We start from the raw sequence: 7,883 nt of genomic DNA on the forward strand, positions 1-7,883 counted from the left end.
TTTAGTTCCCAAAAATTTTTGCATAGTAACTGTCACATCAAATCTTGCGGCACATGCATGTAGTACTAAATGTAGACGAAAAAAAACTAATTACACAGTTGGTCAAGAAATCGCGAGACGAAACTTTTGAACCTAATTAGTCCATAATTAGACACTAATTACCAAATACAAACGAAATGCTACAGTAAGCCAAAATCCAAAAATTTTTTGATCTAAACGCACCCTTATTTAGTACATCCTGTGCAGCTGGCATGCATTTTTGGCTTACCAATGCAAAAGCACAGGCAAAGGACAAATTGTTTATTTACATAATAATGGCTCTGAATCTCGTCCGAGAGGAAAAATACCCGATTCGGTGAGGAGAGAGGGAACATAATTAATAATAATGGAAATATATATGACCGAGGCCCATACGTAGAGATTTTTGGGGTATGTATAAAAGCTATCGGACCGGAGTCATGGGCCTGACTGGGGGTACTACGGTGCATCATGATTCATCTTCCGTGCCCGCACTATGAAACGTAGGATAAACCTAGCCGATCGGATCGGATGGGATCCATGACCTCGACCCCTGTGTCAAGCCATGAAGGCGTTCAGGAGCACAAGAAGCTCCATGTGGGAATCGGATCTCGTACCATATTCTGATCGAGAAATCATCGTATATATATATACAGCCGGAGGACATGCATCGTGTTGGGGTCGGAGTGTCAAACGACGCGTATAGGTATTGCACACGGACTAGACTACTAGCACGTACCTTGGCGAAACCGACCCAGATAGCCAAATATATACATGTGTCAGCCTGTTCAACAGGTCATAAACGATCGTAGATTATTTACTGTTTATTGGTTTGGTGTGAGAGAAAAATACTGTTCTGGCTGAAAATTTACGATCGTTTACGACTAAACGAACAGGCTGACAAATATATATCAAGTCAAGTACAAGACAAGCATGTGCGCAACGATTCCTCTATGCACGCCGTCAAACCAGCGACATGGCGTCTACGCTGGCGGAGGAGCTCGTGGAAGAGATCCTCCTCCGCGTCCCTCCGGACGAGCCGGCATACCGGTCCGCGCCTCCATCGTCTGCAAGGCCTGGCGTAGCATCCTCTCCGATGGGCCGGTATCACAGCCATGAAGGCCCGTTGTTGTGCTGCGCCGATGAGTCGAGCACAAGAAGGCGGTGCAGAGGATTGGAATCATCGTCGCCACTCGCTAGCATCATCAACATGTTTACGTAAGTTTTTTTTGGTGAAAGCACCTGAATAAATGGAAAAGAAAAAAAGGAGAGGAAGCGCAGCCTTATGGACTCATGAGTTTACGTCGTAGTCTTAGGCCCATCTAGCAGTTCGGCCCAGCTTCGTCCCGATCAGCGGCGCAGCGTGGAGAAGGAACGCCGCAAGAAACCTAGCGGCACCCGGTTTCTCCCTCTCGTGCGCCGGACGCTGGTCGCGGGGCGGCGGCGCGGCGCGGTGGGAGGCCGCGGAAGCGGGGGCGCGCGAGGGAGCGGAGAGAGGGCGCGGACGGCGGCCGCAAGCCCGCCCCCAGGTTAGTCCCACCTCACTTGTTTAAACCTTTAACTACTTACTTAAAATCGGTAGGATTAGTGTAGGGTTCCGGTGCTTTGAGCCCGTTCGTTCTTGTGGACGCCTTCTTGAGTTCATTGGAGTTTCGGTGGGTGATTCATGGCAGGCCGACCTTGTTGTCCTGGTTCGGTGGGACTAGGCAAGAGACCCCGGTGGGGTTTCAGCCACTCACCGGGGCGGAGTAGGTCTAGCTCCGACGAGCGCTGGGACGTTGGAAAGAGTTCTAGTGGGTCTAGGTCTAGCTCCGACGAGCGCTCGGACGTTGGAAAGAGTCCACGGTCTAGTGGATCTAGGTCTAGCAGGGAGAGTAGGTCTAGCTCCGACGAGCGCTGGGACGTTGGAAAGAGTTCTAGTGGGTCTAGGTCTAGCTCCGACGAGCGCTCGGACGTTGGAAAGAGTCCACGGTCTAGTGGATCTAGGTCTAGCAGGGAGAGTAGGTCTAGCTCCGACGAGCGCTGGGACGTTGGAAAGAGTCCATGGAGTAGTAGGTCTAGTAGGGAGAGTCCACGGAGTAGTGGGTGTCCACGGAGTAGTGGGTCTAGCAGGGAGAGTAGATCTAGCTCCGACGAGCGCTGGGACGTTGGAAAGAGTCCATGGAGTAGTAGGTCTAGTAGGGAGAGTCCACGGAGTAGTGGGTGTCCACGGAGTAGTGGGTCTAGCAGGGAGAGGAGTAGGTCTAGCTCCGACGAGCGCTGGGATGTTGGAAAGAGTCCACGGAGTGGGTCTAGCAGGGAGAGGGAGGCGGCGACCAGGCAGAAGGACAGTGAGTTCTTCGCTGGGCCCGAGTACTACGCTGCGCCTGCCTTCATGGCCTCACCAGACCCCGGTCAGGTACCAATGCCGAGTCTGTTGGTGTTACCACGTTACTTGGAGGAATAGGTGGTGTGGTCTGATGGTGGTGGGAGGAGGGTGTTTGGGGTGTGGTCTGGAGTCGTGTGGGGGCCTCCATAGGATGTGCGGCATGCACATCTAACATTTTTGTTTCGTAAGTAATGGGGCAATTAATTCTAAATTTACCCTTTTTCCTTTTGTTACCACAGGCATAAGAGGAACATTGGTGGTGGTGGGAGGAGGGGTGTTTGGGGGGTGGTGTAGAGATGTGGTTGCGCCTCCTTCAGCCTTCTTATCATGGTAAATATTCTCTTTCTTTTTCTCGCTTTTGGTATTCTGTCAACCTTTCATGTTTATCCCTTGCCTTTCCCGTCTGACCTTACTTATCAAGTAGCCTGTAACATATTGCATCAATAGAGTTAAATAGCTGATTTTGAAGGAAAAGTTCTGCAGACCTTATTATTTGATTCTACATCAATACGTACAAACACTTGATGAGCAGACTAATGTAGCTTTGTTAAGGTCTCCAGCGACTGAACTTGAATGTTTGACTAAGATATTTAGTAACAGCAGTGCCTTTGATTAGCTAGAAATAAGGCTAAATTAGCCATTAGTGGTGTTGTTGATAGTTGATATTCTGCTTAATAATGGATAAGTTTAATATGGATAATAGTAGCTTTGTTTAATAGTAGCAATAAAATAAAACTTCCAGCCATGTCTAAAAAAATTATCTTAATTTAATGTATTTCTTGTGTCTCTCTCATTCCATTTGTGATGAGATCTTTTGTGCCAGATTGGTTCATAATACAAGCAAATTCATTTTTTTCTTAGATAAATCTCAACCATCATTTAACACCCGATTTTTTTTGTAGGGGCCAGTTATGTTTTTTTTCTTGTGAGATGTGTATTTTATTGTTTGTTCTGCCTCGGAAGGTCATTTGGATCTGTGACAACCAGCACAGTTCCTTAGTTCCACATACGTTAGGATGAGTAAATTGTGCAGCAAGAGAAGGGAGGGCTTGGTTTCTATGATTGAGCACAGAAAATATTTTAAAATCATTTGGTTATTGTTAATAGTATTGTGTATCTACAATGGTCTCAAGGAAAGCAAAAGAAAGCTTTTGCAATGGAATGCAACAATGGTCTGACCATCTGAGTGGCATGCCAGAAGCCCAGAACGCAGCATATTTGAAGGTACTGTTCCCTACAATTCCTGTATGTTTCGCATGTATGTGCCTCCATTCATTTTTAGTATGTCCTTAGTCTTTGACAGTGCCATAAATAACTTTAGTTGTTTCTACTGTGGGGATATAGGGCAGTAGAGATATTACTGCTCTTCGAGAGATTTTATTTCAAACACTCTTTTGAATCTGCAACCATTCAGTCCAGTGCTCTCTGTCTAGTTGTTCTTTAATTCAATAATTGTTTCTTTCAGTCTTTAATATTTGACCAATAATAATTGGCATTCTGTACTACAGGAACAATGGATGGAGGTGTATATTTCACAAGCATAATTAATGGTGGTATTGTTACTATTGGTTTGAGTGATATTTCACAGGCATGATTAAGGGTGCTTCCTGTAGTCCTGTTTTGACTGTGCAGCTGGCGGCGGGTTGCTTCACTTCTTCAGGTCGGGCGAAGGAAGGGAGGAAGCGCGATACCTGTCGGCTTGAAACCTGTGTGATCCCATCACAAAGGAAAGAATTGCACAAACAATGACGTGGTACCTTTAAAAGATGGAGAATGGAATAGATTGGGGATCTCCTATGGGAGTTGCTCTAAGTTCTGGGCAATCCATGTTGCCTGCCGTGCTATGTGGGGCTGTGCACAGGGATGCTGTCATGCTTGTCATTGACAAGCCAGGTGAGGAAAAAAAAACATCCTGCAAAGTTGCTCCGACATCAGTCTGAGCGGAGGTATTTGATGTGAAGCTAAAACTGTGCTGCAGGTTGCGTGCAGAGGCACAGATTATTTGAAGGAGCAATGGCAATTCATGTGGTCATGTTTCCAAAATCCAAGTCCACACTGCAGGGGATCTCGGTACCAGAATTGTTGATGCACTGAGGTTGTTTCCTACTTATTCCTATCTCTGCTTTTCTTATATGATTCTGAATGTAAGTGATCACATAAGGGAAAGTAACAAGTTTGTAACGCATAAGTTTCAATGTAAAATTCTGCTTGTGTAGGACTTTATAGGATAGCAGTTTTTGGAAGAGTATCCTTTCTATAGTACAATACAATACTAAAGGCATACTTTTTTCCCACAAAAATGTTGTTGCAGTATTGCATAGAACTCCCAATGGACATGGGCCAGGTCGACATATGATCTCTGCGCCTCCAGCACACCACCTATTGATCATGTGGAACCATAGAAGGAATTCAATCACTACGAATTGGTTAGGAGAGAATCAATATTTAGTAGTAGGGAGCAAGCTGCAATTCTAGAGGCATTACAAGGGTTGTCCCCGTAATAGCAACACCAGGCGAGGGTCACAAAGTTATCTCTGCTTTGTGATGCAGCAGGCATTACAATCTGTTTATCTTTTAAACAATCTGATGCAGCAGGCAGGCAAGGAAAAGATCGACTTCATGTCAGTGTTGTTGGCGTGAATTACTTCTGTCCTTCAGGTGACAAGAAAAATTCGACATTTGCATGGTTGGTGTGCTATCAATCTATGCTATTCCGAATCTGCCACAGCCAGCGCCTGTGACTACTTTGCCTTATGGAGCACACTGCCAGTTCCTTTTGCATGTGTTGTTGGTATTGATTTGATATGCATTCTGAATCTGCTAGTATTCTAAAAGATTCTATTTTATTTGTATACCTTGTCTAGGCACTTCTGTAGGAACACAAGGGTGCACCTTCTGCTCCTATGCAACCAGCTCTGAAACAGCAGCTGTTGCAGCAACATCCACAACCAGAGCAGAAGCAACAATAAAGGAAACTGCTGGTTTCATCCGACCTAACTCCATCAACCATCATATTACATCACAATTGAGAAGATATGATTTCCTTTTTCCATTCTCATCTCGAAAGAAGAAACATTGTTGTCCAGTTTGTCTTTTGAATGGAGAAGAAGCTTCTGGTCAAATAATTTTGAGTCAAGGTTTAAGAGGGAGTTTTTTTTAATAAAAAAATTAATTACTTGTGGCTCTGTTATCCCTTGAAGCATCAAGAATAGTTATTCCAGTTAGAATTGAAGTATCACATCTGCAATCTAGAGAAAAAACCTCTTTCTGTTATGATTCAGTATAAACATGTAGTATCTAAATGTTTTCACTATTTTAGGGAAAAATGAAAATCATGTTCGATAGTCAAATTTGTTATACATAAATCTCAAAACATCCTGCCTCTGCATCAGTAGCACTAGTCCATTTTTTTATTCTGTAGCAATCAACATAAATCCTAAAGTATGTACAGAGAGTATAAGCTGCTAACTAATGAATACATTCTGAGTTTCTAACATCTTTTGCCATTTGCATTTTTCTGATATCAATAGAAAACTTGTTTCCACTTGCATTTTTCTTTAGCTGAAAGTGTGATTCAATATTTTAGCAAAGCTTTTGTGACTTTATGATATGATAATAATGACAAGAGGGAGTTTTTTTTTTTTAAAAAAATAACCACTTATTGCTCCAATTATTTTAGATACATAACGTCAGCCACACTAAAGAAGTTGGTTTTTAACCAAGGTTTTAAATCTCCGGCTAAAGGCATTTTGTTGATGACCTCTAAAACAGCTATAGTGGAGGCTAAATGGGGCTATAGCCGTTAAGTTCTACATAAACACAAATAGCTTGATCAGCCTCAAACAGCTATAGTTAGCTATAGCCGGAGATTTAAAACCTTATTTTTAACACCCGTTACGATGTCTATGATGCTAAGCTTCTAATGGTTATTATGATTTCCTTGAGTCTTGAATCCTTGGAGGACAAATTGTGCCTTGTGTTGGTGGCTTCCCTTATTATTCGTTTAGAGCTGAACAATTTGACTCACTGGTACATATTTCAGACAAGCTTGATATTTCCCATGTTATTTGTTTTCGGTTCTCATTAGGTGCCGACTCGGACATTTTCGTACTGGACACGGGTGCCGATGCTGAAAATGTCCTATAGTAACATATATTATAAATTTTTACCATGTGTATCTTTCAACATGTTTTATCTAGGAAAAGTTGTATGCCAACTAGCTGAGACCTATACCCTATGTGGCTATGTCCATATCCATGATTTCATAGGAACAAATTGTAAGATAGTTTGGTTCAACGAGTAAGATAGTTGTTAGTTGGATATTCAGCTAGCAATTAGCTAAATTATTAGCTAAATCTATTTGAATCCAAGGAGCTAATTATTAGCAGTTACATCAATTTGCAAAGCCAGGATGGAAAAACCTTCCAATGCCGAAAGCTGAAGTTGATAGAAGTCACGTAGGACCAAAGATGTTGAACTTTCTCTCTAAAAGAAAAAAAAAGAAGATGTAGTTGAATTTTTGGGGTGCATTGTGAGGAGGTTGTTCACCAAAATTTAGATGGTTTTTGGTTTCCTGGTGAGCGTCCTCTTCTCTTGTACTGTTCCATTGTCATCAAAATTATTGGAATAACAGATAATCTGCAGTTTTCAAAAAAATACATAAGCATCTATATCTTTATAACTATAATACTAATAATATTAAAATATGGAAAATTATGTCCTCAGTTCCTCAGTCTATTGTCCCTCGCTCCTATGATTAAGAGGGCCAAAGCATCAATATCTATATATCTAATACTCTCTTTGTTTCAATTTATAAGACGTTTTACATCACACTGTATCTAGACATAGTGTATATCTAAGTGCATAGAGCTATGTGTCTAGAAAAACCAAAACGTCTTATAATTTACCAAAATTCGAATGGAGAAAGTATTAAAGTATGAAAAATTATGTCCTCCGTCCGTTCTCTCTTTGGCCAGGGGATCTATAAATGCATGTTTGCGCTACCCAGGAATTTGGTGGTTTGCTTTTATGCTGAGCTTGTACGCGCTGGAGCTGGCACTGGTACCTCAAGTTTCATCATGCTGTTTGGAAAAGGTTGATTTAGAATAAGGAGGATTTATATAGAAATATGATTAGGAAGGGGTGTTTATTATTTGAGTGGTGTGCTCAATATATTTTCTAGGGTTGACCTTGTCACTTCCTTACAAAGTCTCCAAGTTGTCAAACTACTTGCTAGTGTTCGATCTTCTCTGGTCACTCATTCTCACTTACGTTAGTGTACGTCATGAGTGAACAGACACACACCCTGCATATCCGGTCCCTCCTTCTCTTCAGCGTTCGGTCAAGGGATCGAGGCCACGCCACACTGTGCACCACTGATCGGACGCACCTACCTGAGTCTAGTCACTGCCTAGGCAGCATCGGATCAGGTTGAGGCATCTCCTCCAAATCTCAATCTTCACCACCCTTGCTCAAATGTGCCAACCACCAAGTGTAT

The 7,883-nt window shown here is 42.7% G+C and overlaps 1 long non-coding RNA gene across 4 annotated transcripts; it reads left to right on the top strand.

Annotated features, from left to right (window-relative positions):
- The first annotated feature begins 1,348 nt into the window (after window positions 1-1,348).
- LOC136531063 (uncharacterized) lies at window positions 1,349-7,611 on the top strand. Of its 4 annotated transcripts, none has more exons than XR_010777954.1 (7): window positions 1,349-1,547; window positions 2,626-2,716; window positions 3,289-3,610; window positions 3,895-4,279; window positions 4,365-4,481; window positions 4,698-6,096; window positions 6,255-7,611. It is a non-coding gene; the product is annotated as an uncharacterized lncRNA (long non-coding RNA). The 4 variants fall into 4 exon arrangements; XR_010777956.1 differs by having other exon boundaries at window positions 1,358-1,547; window positions 4,698-5,072; window positions 5,251-7,611; XR_010777955.1 differs by having other exon boundaries at window positions 1,359-1,547; window positions 4,698-5,044; window positions 5,251-7,611.
- The last annotated feature ends 272 nt before the right edge of the window (window positions 7,612-7,883 follow it).

This window comes from Miscanthus floridulus, unplaced genomic scaffold (genome assembly GCF_019320115.1).
Source record: "Miscanthus floridulus cultivar M001 unplaced genomic scaffold, ASM1932011v1 fs_272_2_3, whole genome shotgun sequence".
Classification (NCBI taxonomy): Eukaryota; Viridiplantae; Streptophyta; class Magnoliopsida; order Poales; family Poaceae; genus Miscanthus; species Miscanthus floridulus.